Raw genomic sequence first — 16124 nt, forward strand, 5'->3', positions numbered from 1 at the left:
TTCGTAGTCGTTGAGTAATTCGACCCAACGTCACTGCCTCATGTTCAACTCCTTCTGGTTGAAGATGTGTTGTAGGCTCTTGTGGTCTATAAAGATAGTGCATTTGGTACCATATAGGTAGTGTCTCCAGATTTTAAGAGCGAAGACCACCGCCCCAAGCTCTAAATCATGAGTGGTGTAATTGACCTCATGCGTTTTTAGTTGTCGTGAGGCATATGCAATAACCTTTCCCCTCTGCATTAGTACACAGCCCAGCCCTTGCTTCGAAGCGTTGCAATATACTACAAAATCTTCGGTCCCTTCTGGGAGAGAAAGGATGGGCGCACTGCAAAGGGCCTGTTTCAAAGTCTGAAATGCAGAATCTTGCTTTTCTCCCCAATTGTAGGTCACACCTTTCTGGGTTAAGGCGGTAAGAGGCTTTGCGATGCTGGAGAAATTCTGGATGAACCTTCGATAATAACCAGCCAGGCCTAGGAATTGGCGAATTTCTGTTGGTGTAGTTGTCGCAGACCAGTTTTTGATAGCCTTGATTTTTGATGGATCCACGTGGATCCCTTCCTTGCTGACCACGTGACCGAGAAAGTCCACCTTTCTAATCCAAAATTCACATTTTAAGAATTTTGCATACAGTCTCTCAGTCTGTAACGTCTCTAGCACTTGCCTCAGATGTTGACCATGCTCTTCTTTATTCTTTGAATAAATGAGTATGTTGTCTATGAATACTATCACGAATTTATCCAAGAATGGACGACATACACGATTCATTAGATCCATGAATACGGCTGGGGCATTGGTTAGCCCGAACGGCATCACTACGAATTCGTAATGTCCGTATCGTGTTCGGAAAGCCGTCTTGGAGATATCACTCTCCAGGACTCGCAGCTGGTGATATCCCGACCTCAGATCGATCTTGGAGAAGTAGTTGGCTCCTTGGAGTTGGTCGAATAAGTCATCGATTCGGGGTAGGGGCTATCGGTTCTTGATGGTAAGTTTGTTGAGTTGTCGGTAGTCGATGCACATTCTGAATGATCCATCCTTCTTTTTCACGAACAGTACAGGTGCTCCCCATGGTGAGAAGCTCGGCCTGATGAATCCTTTTCCCAGTAGTTCATTCAGTTGGCTGGATAGCTCTTGCATTTCTGTCGGGGCTAATCGATAGGGTGCTTTGGCTACTGGGGTAACTCCAGGAACCAGATCGATTCGGAACTCCACTTGTCTACTCATAGGAAACGACATTCCAACCCTGCAGGAAGTAAAGTCCTGGCTTGGGAAGTGTTTCGCTCTGAAGGACGTTGGTGAAGCTGCCTATATTTTAGGGATAAGGATCTTGAGATATCTGAGTAAAAGACTAATTGAACTTAGTCAGAGTACCTACTTGGATAAGGTGTTGAAGAGATTCAGCATGCAGGACTCCAAGAAAGGAGAGTTACCCATCCAGAGTAACGCCATATTGAGTAAGACACAAAGCCCTAGCACTGAGGCTGAGATAGCAGAAATGAGTCGAATACCTTATGCTTCAACTGTAGGATCGATCACGTATGCTATGACGTGTACTCGACCTGATGTACCCTTTTCCTTGACCATGGTTAGCAGGTATCAGGGGAACCCTGGCAAGGCACACTAGACTGCGGTAAAGAATATCCTCAAGTACCTACGAAGGACTAAGGACTGGGTCCTTACCCTCAGTGGGAGTGATGACTTGAGAGTTGTAGGGTATAGTGATGCTAGCTTCCAGACTGATAGGGATAATTTCCGCCCTCAGTCGGGCTGGGTCTTTACCCTAAATGGAGGATCAATTTCTTGGAAGAGTTCCAAGCAAGAGACATTGGCTGATTCAACTTGGGAACCAGAGTATATTGCAGCGAGCGAGGCGGCAAAGGAGGCTATATGGCTAAAGAACTTCATCGGAGACCTTGGAGTTGTACTAGCTATTAAAGAGCCAATGGAAGTTTTCTGTGATAGTGAAAGCGCTATTAACTTAGCCAAGGAACCAAGGGATCACGGGAGATCCAGACACATCGACAGAAAATACCATTTTATTAGACATCGTATAGAAGGACTCCTCGTGGTTAAGTGGGTATCATCGGATGAGAACCCAACAGATCCCCTCACGAAGGGACTGACTTGGGTTAAGCATCTCCAGCATGCTTGGAGCATAGGGGTGAAGGATGATATTAGATTTAGTAGTTAGATAACCTCGAAATTTGTAAAGTGTAATTGACATTAGATGATGAATAAAAGGTGTTTTATTTATGAGTAAAGTGTTGCTATCTCTTGTCAATCGTTTACTATATTTCTTTTCCATGTTTTGGCTTCCAGAATAATTTTGTTTGGTATAACATATTATTCAAACCTCCACAATCGGTCATATGTCGGAACTAGGTATGAATCAAGACTGTCATGATTGGTTGCAGAGGTCTAAGGTGTTAGACAAGGCTACAACAATCATGAGTGCTCATAAGTTCTGAGCATTGGACTTAACCCACGCTCACTGGAATCACTTCATGGAATTCTATCTCGAGTGATCGTGAGAGGGTAATATCATATAAGTCTTCAAACCTAGAGATATGATTTGTTACTTACAAGTTGGTTATGCATTGATTGTACGAAAACGCATTGGTAACTCGATGTTATAGATCGTGCTTTTGTGTGTAATTCAATGAGTGGTAGAACAAACATATGAGTCGAAGTTTATCTGTTCCTTCTTGGATTAGAAGCTGATATCTGGGCCCCTCGATGATTTTGTTTTGACCTATGTACCGGGCCCGGTCAGAACTAAGTTGATGTGTTCAATTAAATTCTTTGTCAAACAAATCGGAAATCGGGAAACAAACTGTTGGACAATAAGTAAGACATTGTTCCATGTATTTGTCCGACTGATATCTAGAATAGAGGATTATATGATCACTTATCTTAAATAGCGTACCATCATCTTCTCAGTTCCGAGAAACCTTGAAAAGAGCTATGATTGCCGATCGGTTCCTGAAGTCATACTTGCAGTAATAGTTATTAGACTTATCCAAGTGGGAGACTGTTGAATAAGGTGTCTAAGTCCATAACTATTTCTGGTATGTACTTGACCCGACCCGACATGGTCCATTTGGGTTGCATAGCACCATGCAATTGGATAGACTAAATGAGAGAAATAACACTTGGAGATTATTAATATATTATAAGTTATAATATATTAATAATATTATTTGATTAGTTTGATCAAGAATTAATTTAGAATTAATTAAGTGATCAAAAGATAACTAATTAAATATATGGGTTGATTATGTAAATCATCCATATCTTGTATAGTGGGCTAATAGGCTCCATGGATTATCAAGTTGGGTTCCACCCATAGGATGCTCCATGGGAGTTACAAACCTATGGGTCATGGAAATGAAGAGTCATGACACATTAGGGTTTACATGGTGTAACCCTAGATGTGTCAACACTATATAAGAATCATATTCTCCACCAAAATCGGCTACACATGTGAAACAAGAGGGCTAGGCCGATTTCAAGTAGTGTGCATTCTCTCAAAAGTCTTTCCAAGAGAATTTGGTGTTGTGTGAAGCATTTGATGCATCACACTTGGGGTGCTAGGATCATAAGGTTTCAAGGAACATAAGCAACAACAAGCTAAGTTATTCTATCTATAATTCAAGTTAAAATTGTTCCCCATGTATTCTAGATAGGAATATAGCCTTGGAATTCAACTTTGCATGATAATTAGACAAACATAGATCCAAGGTTATTAGGGTTGCATGTACACTTAGGAAGTGTTAGAATACTCAAAACCTAACATTTTCTTCCAAGGGCTTAAGGAAAGGAGTCCATGGACTTACTTAGGCCCTAATCTAAGGGATTAGGATTTACACCTTGAAACCCTAGTTAGCCTTAAGTATAAATAGCACACTAGGCACTAAGATTTAGTTCTAAGCCTTGGGAAACCCTAAAATGGACGAAATATAGGGCAAGATACCCTTCTCTCCTCTTTCCTATATTCATCCTTTCACCTAGTGTGTTTGTGAGCCATTAGAGGTACTACACTTGTGGTACTTGCTTTCAAGAGCTAAGGAGATTCAAGGAACTAGTTGTTATTGCTATATAAGAACAAAAGCTATGTATTCTATTCTTCTATGTGGATTTCGAAAATAGCACTAGCATGCCAGGTTTCTTTTTGTGTTCATAAAGTTGTATAACTAATAGTGAAAACATAGATCCAACTCTAGGGTTGCATGCACACATATGATTGTTTGTATAAAACCCATCAGTGGTATCATAGCCATTGGTTTTTTGTTTTCAATTAGCTTTATTCAAATGTATGAACTTTACATATTAGGGTTTATGGCAAATAAACCCTGGAGGCTTGATTTTCGAAATTAGGGTTTCTAAACCCTAGATTTCGAAATTTTTGATAAGATTTTCTAAATCTTTTCTTTGGCCCCAAGATTTCGATTTTAGGGTTTTCTAACCCTAGAATTTTGAAATTTCCTCTTTCCCCATGATTAGATCCTAACTTTTACAGATTTGGATGTTGCCATATCTTGTAATTATCCTTTAAATGTTTAAATTTGGTAATTAAATATTTTTAATATCTCATCCCATAAATTCGAATTCTAGGGGATTTAAGGGATCAAGTTAAATTAATTGTTTAATTTAAAAGATATCCTTACCAAAGTAAAAGATAATTGTCAAATTAATTAGCCATATCGCCTCCTTCACTGCTTCACTCCCTAGTATATATACTCTGATTCACAAGTCGAATCAGCCACCGTCTCCTGCTTGGAACTCTTCTAAGAGATTGCACCTCCATTTAAGGTAAAGACCCAGCCCGACTGAAAGTAGAAGTTATCCCTATCAGTCTGAAAACAAGCATCACTATACCCTAATACTCTCAAGTCACCACTCTCACCAAGGGTAAGGATCTAATCCTTAGTCCTCCGCAGGTACTTGAGAATGTTCTTTACCGCGGTCCAATGATCCTTGCCAGGATTCCCCTGATATCTGCTGACCATGATCAATGAAAAGGCCACATTAGGGCGGGTACAAGTCATAGAATACATGATCGAGCCCATAGTGGAAGCATACAGTAATCGACTCATCTCTGCTATCTCGGCCTCTGTACTCGGACTCTGAGTCTTACTCAGTTTGGCATTGCGTTAGATCAGTAAATCTCCTTTGTTGGAATTTTGCATGTTGAACCTATTCAACACCTTATACAAGTAGGTACTCTAGCTAAGTCCAATTAGTCTTTTACTCCTTTCTCTTAATATCCTTATCCCTAGAATATAGGCAGCTTCCCCTAGGTCATTCATAGAAAAGCACTTCCCAAGCTAGGACTTAACCTCCTACAAGGTTGGGATGCCATTTCCTATAAGTAGTATGTCATCTACATACAATACCAACAAGCTAACTATACTCCCACTAGCTCTAACATACACGCAAGACTCATCTTCACTTCTCGAGAAGCCAAACTCTTTGACCTTCTCATCGAAACAAAGATTCCAGCTACGAGATGCTTGTTTTAATCCATAAATGGATTTCTCAAGCTTGCACACTTTATTAGGGTATTCTGCACTGACAAAACCCTCTGGATGATTCATGTACACATCCTCAGCCAACTTTCCATTAAGAAAAGTGGTTTTGACGTCCATTTGCCATATTTCAAAATCATGAAATGCAACAATGGCCATCATAACCCTAATAGACTTAATATTTGCTACCGGTGAGAAGGTTTCATCATAATCTATACCCTAAGTCTGAGTAAAACCCTTCGCAACCAGTCGAGCCTTATAAGTGTGTGCTTTTCCTTCCATGTCGGTCTTCTTCTTGAAGATCCATTTGCACCCGACTGTTTTACGGCTTGGTACATTGTCAACCAAGTTCCAAAATTAATTGTTATACATGGACTGTATCTCATTGTCCATAGCCTCGTTCCATTTAGTAGACTCCGGGCTTGCGATAGCTTCCTTAACACTGCTAGGTTCATCCAAATTTACCAATATACTATCGCTGATAAATGTATCACCTTCCGTAGTAATATGAAAACCATAATAAAACTTAGGTGTGTTCCTAACCCGTGTGGAACACCTCGGAGGTACAGAGTCGCCAGCTGGCTCAACAGGAGTTTCCTCCTCAGGTTGATTGCTAGTGTCTGAGGTTCCTTCACCAATTGATTCTTGAACTTCTTCAAGTTCAATTTGCCTCCCATTGTCTCCTTGGCTCATAAACTATCTCTCACGAAAGACCCCTCTTCTTGCTACGAAGACCACATTCTCACTGGGTCTGTAGAAGAGGTAACCGAAGGATTTCTATGGGTAGCCGATGAAAATACACCTTTCACTTTGGGGTTAGAGTTTATCATGAGTTTCACGCCTCACGAAAGCCTCGCAACCCCAAATCTTGATGTGGTCTAAACTAGGAACCTTCCCAGTCCACATCTCATGTGGTGTTTTGGTAACCTTCTTTGTAGGGACTAGATTAAAGATATGGGTGGCAGTCTCTAAGGCATACCCACAAAAAGAGATTGATAGTGAAGCTCAACTCATCATAGAGGGAACCATGTCTAACAAGGTTCAATTACGCCTCTCAGCTACACCATTTAGCTGTGGTGTCCTGGGAGGAGTCAATTGTGAGACAATCCCACACTCCTTAAGATAGTCAAGGAACTCGGTACTAAGTTATTCACCACCTCAATCGGATTGAAGCATCTTAATGTTCCTGCCCTATTAATTTTCTACTTCCTATTTAAATTTTTTAAACCTTTCAAAGGTTTCTAACTTATGTTTGATTAAGTAGACATAACCATATCTACTAAAATCATCAATAAAAATCACATAATACCGATTAGCATCCCTTGTGGCGGTTGAGTGGTCCACACACATCAATATGTTTTAGGTCCAACAAATCCTCACCCCGCTCACAAGTACCTGTGAAGGGTATTTTTTCATCTTTCCAAGTAGACAAGATTCATAACTATCATCCGATTTAAGGTCGAATGATTCCAAGACTCCATTCTTTTGGAGTTGGCCTATGCATTTCTTGTTTACATGTCCAAGATGACAATGCCACAATGATGCTTTATCTAGGATAGTAGAAGAATCAATATACAATACATTATTTCCTAAGTTGTCTACAATCGACACAGTTTCATACACACCATCACAGGGTAATGCTTTAAAATAAAACACATTATTAAAGAAAGCATTAATACCACCACATTCATTATCAAACGAAAAGGTAAAACCTTGTTTGTACAAACCATGAAAGGAAATAATATTTCTCTCCATTTCAGATGAGTACACACATTTATTCAAATCTAATTTTAACCCATTATTCAGCAACAAGGTATAAACTCCAATCTTGGAAACAGGTGAAGCCTTCCTATTCCCCATGATCAAGTTTATTTCCCGTGCTCCACATCCTCACTTCTTCTTAGGCCCTGTAAATCAGAACATATGTGAATACCATATCCTGTATCAAGCACCCAAGAGTTAGAATATGGCGAGTTATTAGACAATATTGTGTAAATACCTGCGTGGGTGGGTTTCACATTCCCATCCTTCAAATCCTGCAAGTACTTAGGGTAGTTTCGCTTCCAGTGCCCCTTGTCCTGGAAATAGTAGCAATTAGCATCCTTGGGAATCGCAGAAGGAGTGATAGAACCGCTCTTAGTCCTTGATGAGGAGCCTTCCAGAGACTTTCCCTTGGCACCCTTCGAAGGGGACTTCCTCTTTTTCCCTTTTCCTTGCCCGATAGCTAAAACAGGGGTAGATGTTGGAGTAGGAGTAGTAGAGGTAACAACCGACTTACCCTTGAGATCGATTTCAATGGTCTTCAAGAGTCCTTGAAGTTTGCTAAGAGTAACTTCCTCCTTGTTCATATGATATGTCATATGAAATTGGTCATAACAAGAAGGTAAGGAGTGCAAAATGATGTCAATTGCCAACTCCTCAGGGAAGTTCATGTTTAGCTTGAGCAAACGGTCCACATACCTTTGCATCTTTTGCATGTGGCCCATGACGGATTCACCGTCCTTCATGCGGGTTGTTATCATCGAGGAGATTATTTCATACTGCTCCTGACGAGCACTCTGATGGTACCTTTCCATGAGGTCTTGGTGCATCTCGAAAGGGTAAAAGTCATCATAGGACTTTTGGAGCTCGGCTGTCATCGTGGCCATGATGATGCATGCCACCTTAGTAGCATCTCTCTCATGTGTCCTGAATTCAGCGATCTCCTCAGGAGTAGCAGTGGAATCATCAAGCTCCTTTAACTCCTTATCGAGGACGTATTCTTTGTCCTCATAACGAGTAACCATCCTGATGTTCCTAATCCAGTCCATGAAGTTGGAACCATCAAAGATGACTCTCCCACAAAGATTCATGAGAGAGAAAGAGCCAGTTGGGTTAGAGCCCGAAGCATTGTTGTTAGAAGACATCTAATAGAAGAAAGCAAGTTTAGATTAGATATATAGAGTCCTTAATAAGACACCAAAATGTAATATTAAGGCTAGGATCCAATCCCAATATATTATACTTAGAACAGGGATGCCATAATCTAAGTAATAACATATTTGAAAGGTAAGTAAATGACGATTCACCAATTTCCACCATGAAAAACGAAATGAATATTAGGTTTTAATTGGATTTGAAATTCGTAGATTCTTTTGAGATTCATTGAACTTTTCAATGGCATATTTCAATCTCGATTGTGCCCTTCAAGTTTTGTGTAACAACCCGAAGTTTTCTATCGTCGAAAACTTGTTCTACCCTTGAGATTTCGCCGTTAGTCGATCCATTTCATTCTCGCTTTGGGTTAATTAATTAAATTTATACGTTTATTATAATTTAATGAGTGTTCAAATCCCTTGGGACTCATAAAATTAACCCAAAAGTATTCATTTCAAAAAGTTAGAAACAATCCCGCAGAGTGACGGTAACTTAATCGGGTGCGACCAAAAGCCCCGTTTAATGCTGGTATCGGGTAGAATTCCACCGCGTCCAAGTTTTAGGACCTATATAAACGTGTTTTAGCATCCATTTAAAGCTTTTTCCTTCTCTCTCTACTCTCTCTCTAACCTCTCTCCAAAAATCCAAGATTTAGGGTCCAAAACTCAATTTTAAGGTCTCAAATCCTTAAGGTAACTTCCTAACCTCATTGTATAGCTTATTTGACTTCCAAATTCGAGATTAAATCATGAAATGGGACATGACATATGAGTTTACGGCCCAGGAAGGTGCCTAGGCCGTAAACACCAAAAATGAAGGGTTTTGAGCCCTTAAACTCCTCCTTGACAATTTTGGGACCTAGATATGGCTAAATGACTTCAAGATATGGACTCTAAACATTTAAAACATGGATTTTGTGAGGTTTGAAGGAGTTTACGGCCAAGGCATGTTCTTGGGCCGTAAACTCATATAACTAGGGTTTTCTTGACCTTAAACCCTTCCAAACCACAAACAAGGCTTAGATATGAATTATAGAATATTGGTATTAGCATTTGGACACTTGAAACATAATTTTTGGGGGGTTTGTGTGAGTTTACGGCCGAGGCTTATGCTTGGGCCGTAAACTCCTTATAAATGGGTATAAATTCAATTCTAAAGTGTTAGAAAGCCATCCAACACCACCAAAAGCCTTGGAATAAATCAAAGGACCAACCAAAAATAGTTTTAGGGCTTTAAAAACATCAAAACAACACATTTGAGAGTTTACGGCCATAGAACATGTCTCATGGCTGTAAACTCATAAAAGGGTGTCAATTGGTGCCCCAAACTCATTTCTAAGCTTGTGGGAATTTTTAGAATCACATGTGATTAATTTTAAGACCTTAAAAACACTTAATCAAAGGGATTTAAGAGTTTACGGCCAAAGATCCCATGCCTAGGCTGTAAACTCCCTTAAGTGTTGCAAATGGTGTTTTTAATTCAATCCAAGCCTTAAGTAAAATTATTCCAAGCATTTCCAAGTATCCATATCCATTTATGACCTAAATTTGCACCATAAACCACCCCACCATGAGTTTACGGCCGTAAACTCATGGGGAATGGGTGTTTTGGACCAAAAACTCTTGTATAAGTTTATTCATGGGGAGTAAACTCAAGTCCCAAGTCCCTCGCTTCAATTCCCGTCCTTAAACGCCACCCGGGTCCCTCCAAACACTCGTAATGGGGTGTTTCCACGATTACAAGTAATGGTCCTTATCAAATAATCAATATAGGTCCTAATTAGATACAAATGTGTATCTTTACATTATACTTAGGAACCTCGTGTGTTTGCAAGCCCTGGACCAACACTTAGCATCCGAAATCGCCACATTTCTCGTCCGGTGAGTTCATACCCCTACCCTTTTTCAACTGTTTTCACTGTTTTCAGGGGGGAATACAAGCCAAAGTACAAGGAAATCTTGTACTCAAACTTATTATTTTCAGTCAAATCGTTTTCATTCTATATGTTCTAATATCAAAAACTGTGTTTATCAAATGGTTCGAATTACGAATTTAGCTTTCAAACTAGTCATAGATTTCTTGATAAAGTGATCTAATCTAAACTGTGTTTCATAATCTACGAATAACTTATACTAATTTACAATTATAACTAATTACGAATACGAATACGAATACGAAGCTATAACTAGGAATAGAACGAATACGAAACTATAATTGAAACAGAACAAATAATGAAACTACAACTAAAAATAGAACAAATAACATATTTATAACTAGGAACAGAATGGATAACGAAACTATAATTAGGAACAAAACGAATACGAATACGAATGCGAATACGAATACGATTGCGGATAGTAATAGGAGTAGGAATAAGGGAAACGAATACGACTACGAATATGAATACGACTACGAATACGAATACGAATGCAAATACGAATACGACTGCGAATAGTAATAGGAGTAGGAATAGGGAAACGAATACGACTACGAATACGAATACGAATGCGAATACGAATACGACTGCGAATAGTAATAGGAGTAGGAATAGGGAAACGAATACGACTACGAATACGAATACGACTGCGAATACGAATCCGAATACAAATAGTAATAGGAGTAGGAATAGGGAAACGAATACGAATACGATCACAAATAAGTACAAGAATTTGTTTAAGAATAAGAACACGAATATGAAGATTGTATCTAGTATACTCCAAGATAATACCATTAGATTATCAGAATACCTAGTTAATACAATAGGTACGAAAAGAAATAAATCAGTATATCGAAGTTCAATAACTAACATTTACTTTTAGGAAAGTACGGGACTTTCCTGGGGAAAACATAACATTACTTAATCACGTTTACATCTTTTACATCTTTAACATCGTTCACATTAGAAACCAACATGTAGGAAAGCATGGGGCTTTCCTGGGTAACACTTATATAACTAGAAAGAGTAACAAACTGAATAACATTACATCTTTCACAATTAGTAATATACAATTAGGAAAGTATGGGACTTTCCTGAGATCATAGTAAAACAACCAGAACCGTGTAACCTAACAATCAACCAACTTTCTCTCTTAAGAAAATATGGGATTTTCTTGGATAACAACTTTTCGGTATACTAAAGGAAACTCGTACATTTTCACAAAGCAAACATCTTATGAACTCACCATCTTTATGCTGATTTTCAAACTGCTTGTATTCTCAGGTCAACATTAGACAGGTACCTAGCGAATCTTTTGGAGAAGACGGAGCGTACAGAAGTCTCGTCTCTACTTTTGTTCATATATACTATGTATTACGAATGTACAACTTTACTTTTGAATAAATGTAAACTTTGACATGTAATGAATGGTTGTTTACTTTGCTTACTATGTACATTGGATTTGATACTCAACTTGGAGTCAACCCCGGAAACGTTTCCGCCTTCGGTTTTCGGGGTGTGACATTTTGTGACTGGGATGTTGAGGGTCACAAAACCAGGTGTGAATAACCATGCTAATTCACTTGGCACCCTTAATATTATCACCTAATTAATGTGCCGGTTAACCACACACACTCCATTGATCTATGACAAACATTAATTCACCATTCGTGATCCTTACTAGTCCAAGTTAGTGTGCCGGTTAACCTCACACGCTCCACCAACGACTTGGTAAGGTACAAAGCGTGAATTCCATGGACTAGCACCATGTTCACATTTTTCCTAAACTAACTAAGATTGGGAATTAAAATTGTTTAGTTACTTTATAATAATCATTATACTTTTAATGAGAATTTAAAGTCATTTTCCTACTCGTTCGGCTAACGACCCTCCACAGATCAGGTAAGCGGTGGGTGAGAGTGGACAGCCATTAAGCTGCCATTTTATAGGCAACAACCTTATACCCCCCCCCCCCCTTATAGATCGGCTTCGTGAATGAGGCCTACTAACGGTAAAACGACTTATTCTTATACATATATATATAATAATTAACCATTAATGTTATAAATAGTATAAGTGTTGAATTTTAACTATTAAAATTGTAAGGGTTGGAATTAAAGTTTCTTAAAGAGTGTGAAACTTTACAAATTCTAAAACTTGAGGGAAAGTTTTGTAACTATCCAAAACTTTTCATTTCATAACTTATGAAATAAAGGTTCATAAAAATGAAGACTCTTCATTTTATGTAACTTACGTGTTTTAAATGTGTGTTTAAAAGAGGTGACCTTTGGATATCCATAACTTGAGGACAAATTATGGACTCCCTTAAAACACATAAATGATCAATAATTAATCCTAAACAATTCAGCAAATAATTCCTATTATCTTCTAAATTCATAAGAACATGAACATGATCATCAAAGTTTCAAGAGTTATATGAACACATACAAAGCATGATCATTAAAGTTTCAAGAATTATATGAACAATATGCCGCCACAAGTTGTTGATTGAGTGCATAAACCGGTGTTGTTGTGTTCCAGGCACGTGTATGTGTGTGGTTGCTGAACAGAAAAACTCAAGGAAAAACCACCATGGCTGCCATTATGGTTGTTGTTGTCAACCGCCGTCCACTACCATTTTCTGTCGCCTCCAGCCACCGTGGAAGGTGGTTGTGTGCGTGTTTTACTATGTGTTTAGGTGTGCGTTGATGTATTGTGTTGTATATGGTGTTTGTTTGGCAAGAAATTGGCAAGAACAACCACCATCTACCACCACCGGCCACCACAAGGGTGGCTGTCTGTGTGTTTAGTTTAGTGTGTGTGTGTTTATTGGTTTTTTTTGTGTTGTATGTTGTAATTAGTAAAGGAATAATGAAAAGAAACTCATAACCACCACCGTGAGGTGGTGGCTACCGCCACCAGCCGCTGTGTTGGGTGGCGGTGTGCTTAGTTGTGTTTGGATTGCTTTTGGAGTGTTTAGACACGATTCAACTAGAACCATAACTACCACCATGAGGCGGTGGCCACCGCCATTGACCACCACTACTCGAAGTAGTAGTGGGTCGTGCCAAACTAATGAAACCCTAGTGGTCCAAATGAAATCCTAATGGGCCCAATGAAGCGCAAAGTGATCTAAAAGCTTAAACATGTGACTAATGGGCATATATTTGGGTTGGAAACCCTAATGTTATGAAACCCTAATTTTAGGGATTGATCGGGACCCGCACTGGAAATATTTGTTAAACTTAAAATAATTAATTAATAATCATTTGCAATTAATATAAGCCAATATTGGACTTAATCGATTAAGTCCTTAATGGGTTAAGTGAGAAACACTTAACCCTAATAGTCATTTTATGTGAAAACCCTAATTTAAGTTGGGCCTTGAGTTAGGCCTCTCTATTAGGCTTTGGTGGTTGGGCTATTAATGGGCCATCCAAAAACAAGCATACAGACTAGGATAAATTAACGGGATTTAGAGTAAGGCCTATGTAAGAGGTTTGGGCCTAATTTGGAAAATTAGGCCATAAATGGGCCATAATTGGTCCTTTATGATTATGAGATGTTGGTGTTGGGTTTTGGGCATTCTAACACTTCCTAAGTGTACATGCACCCTAATAAATCTTGGATCTATGTTTGTAAGGTACATGCAAAATATTATTTTCCAAGGTTTATAACCTATCTAGCATGGCATGGGGTACTTTTAAACATAAAAGAACTAGATGAATTACATACCTTTTGTTGATTGTTGATTCCTTAGAGTTTGAGAGCCAAGCACCAATAATGTGAATGCCTCAAATGGAAATCAAAAATCACCACAAACTTGGAAAATATATGAGAGAGTATACTATCACTTAGAAATCGGCCACCACTATTACGCACACTAGGGTGTTTTTCATGCAACATAAGCTTGTTTATATAGTGTGCATGGTTAGGTTGAAACCCTAATAATCCATGTCTTTTCCTCTTCCAAGGATCCATGGGTTAAAGCTCCATGGATCATCCATGGACTTCCATATAAGTTTAGCCCATTAACAAATGAGTATTAGCCCACACCATCTAATGTAATAGCCCATGATTTAATTCATCTTTCGTTTAATCACTAAATTAATTCAAGATTAAAACTAATTAAATAACATGACTTTATATTAATATATTATAACTTATAATATATTAATAAATCGTAAGTATACAATTTTCATAAAATTATCCATATATAGTTTGGGTGAAGTGCAAACCAAATGGACCATACCTGATCGGGTCAAGTATATACCAAATAAGTTATGGACTTAAGCACCTTATCCAATAGTTGGGCCATTAGAAATGCCAAATGTTAGGACTGGACTAAATGGTTGGGGCTTAGAATAATACCATGTAAAGGTTTGGGCCCAATTTGGAAAATTGGGCCATATGTTGGGGTTTGACTTATAGTTGACTTTTGGGCTTTTGGATTGGGCCTTGCGTTTGAATCAAGCTAAGATAAGGGTAAATAAGTCTTTTATCCCAAGTATGGAATTATGATTTTTGTGGTGGAACCCAATTATTAATTCGGTATTGTTTTGATATTGACAGTTCAGGAAGCTGTCATCTAGTAGCCAGGGTTTTATCTACGGGACTTCAGCAGTGTGAAGTGAGTTACTTTCTAGTAGAGGTGGGTCTAAGGCACCAATGTTGGGTCACAAGTAGGTGATTATGTTTGAGATGATTGTCTTTGTGAAAATTTTCTAGGTTGCCACTATCTAATATGCTTTATGTGATAGGATGCTATAATATATGTGATAGTAGTAGTTGGGGTGAAATAGTCCCCAGATACCGGTTGAAAGATACCGAAGCGGTAGGTTGGGCACCGAGATATGCCTGACAGTATATTTATGTATGTTATGCTATGTTATTATGTGGTAGGGGTAGGGGTGAAATAGTCCCCATTATTCGATTGAAACAGACCGAAGGGGAAGCCAGCACCCAGATATTCTTGGTAGTTATCCGGTTGAAAGAGGATGAAGGGGAGGTCAACATGCGTATATGGTAGGCAGTTATCCGATTGAAAGAAACCGAAGTGGAGGCCAGCACCCATATATGCTAGGCAATTATCCAGTTGAAAGAGACCGAAGGAGAGGCCATAACCCAGATAAGCTAGGTAGCTATCCAGTTAAAATAGACCGAAGGGGAAGCCGTCACCCATATATGCTTGGCTATGTATGTTAAAATATGGTATGTGGTACGATGGGGGAACTCACTAAGCTTAGTGCTTACAGTTTTCATTTTTGGTTTCAGGTACTTCGTTTTCAAAGGAAAGGAGTCGGCTCGATCACAATGTATCACACTATATTTTCCAGACATGAAATCTTTGGGATTACACTATGATATTATTTCATGATGACATATTTGACTGTTGAAACTTTGGTTTTGACATGGGATGTTATAATGGATGTTTTATCACTTATGGTTTTATAATAACTTATTTAAAAATGAAATTTTTGGCCTTGAATTTTGGGATGTTAAAAGTTGGTATCAGAGCCATGGTTTGAGGGATTTGGACATACTTCTGGGTGTGTCTGGAGTCAAACTAAGGACTTGGTATGAAATTTTTTCAAAAGTAAAATCATTTTATAAAAAGAAATTTGAAAGGAGAAAAGAACTTTGAAAAGAACAAGGTGTGTGATGCATGCAATCAGCCGATCTCAAGTAAGTTTTCCCCAAGATACCCACACATGTTATGATATGTTATTTCATGATATGATGAT

Source organism: Lactuca saligna, chromosome 4 (assembly GCF_052625555.1).
Source record: "Lactuca saligna cultivar CGN05327 chromosome 4, ASM5262555v1, whole genome shotgun sequence".
In the NCBI taxonomy this organism is placed as follows: domain Eukaryota; kingdom Viridiplantae; phylum Streptophyta; class Magnoliopsida; order Asterales; family Asteraceae; genus Lactuca; species Lactuca saligna.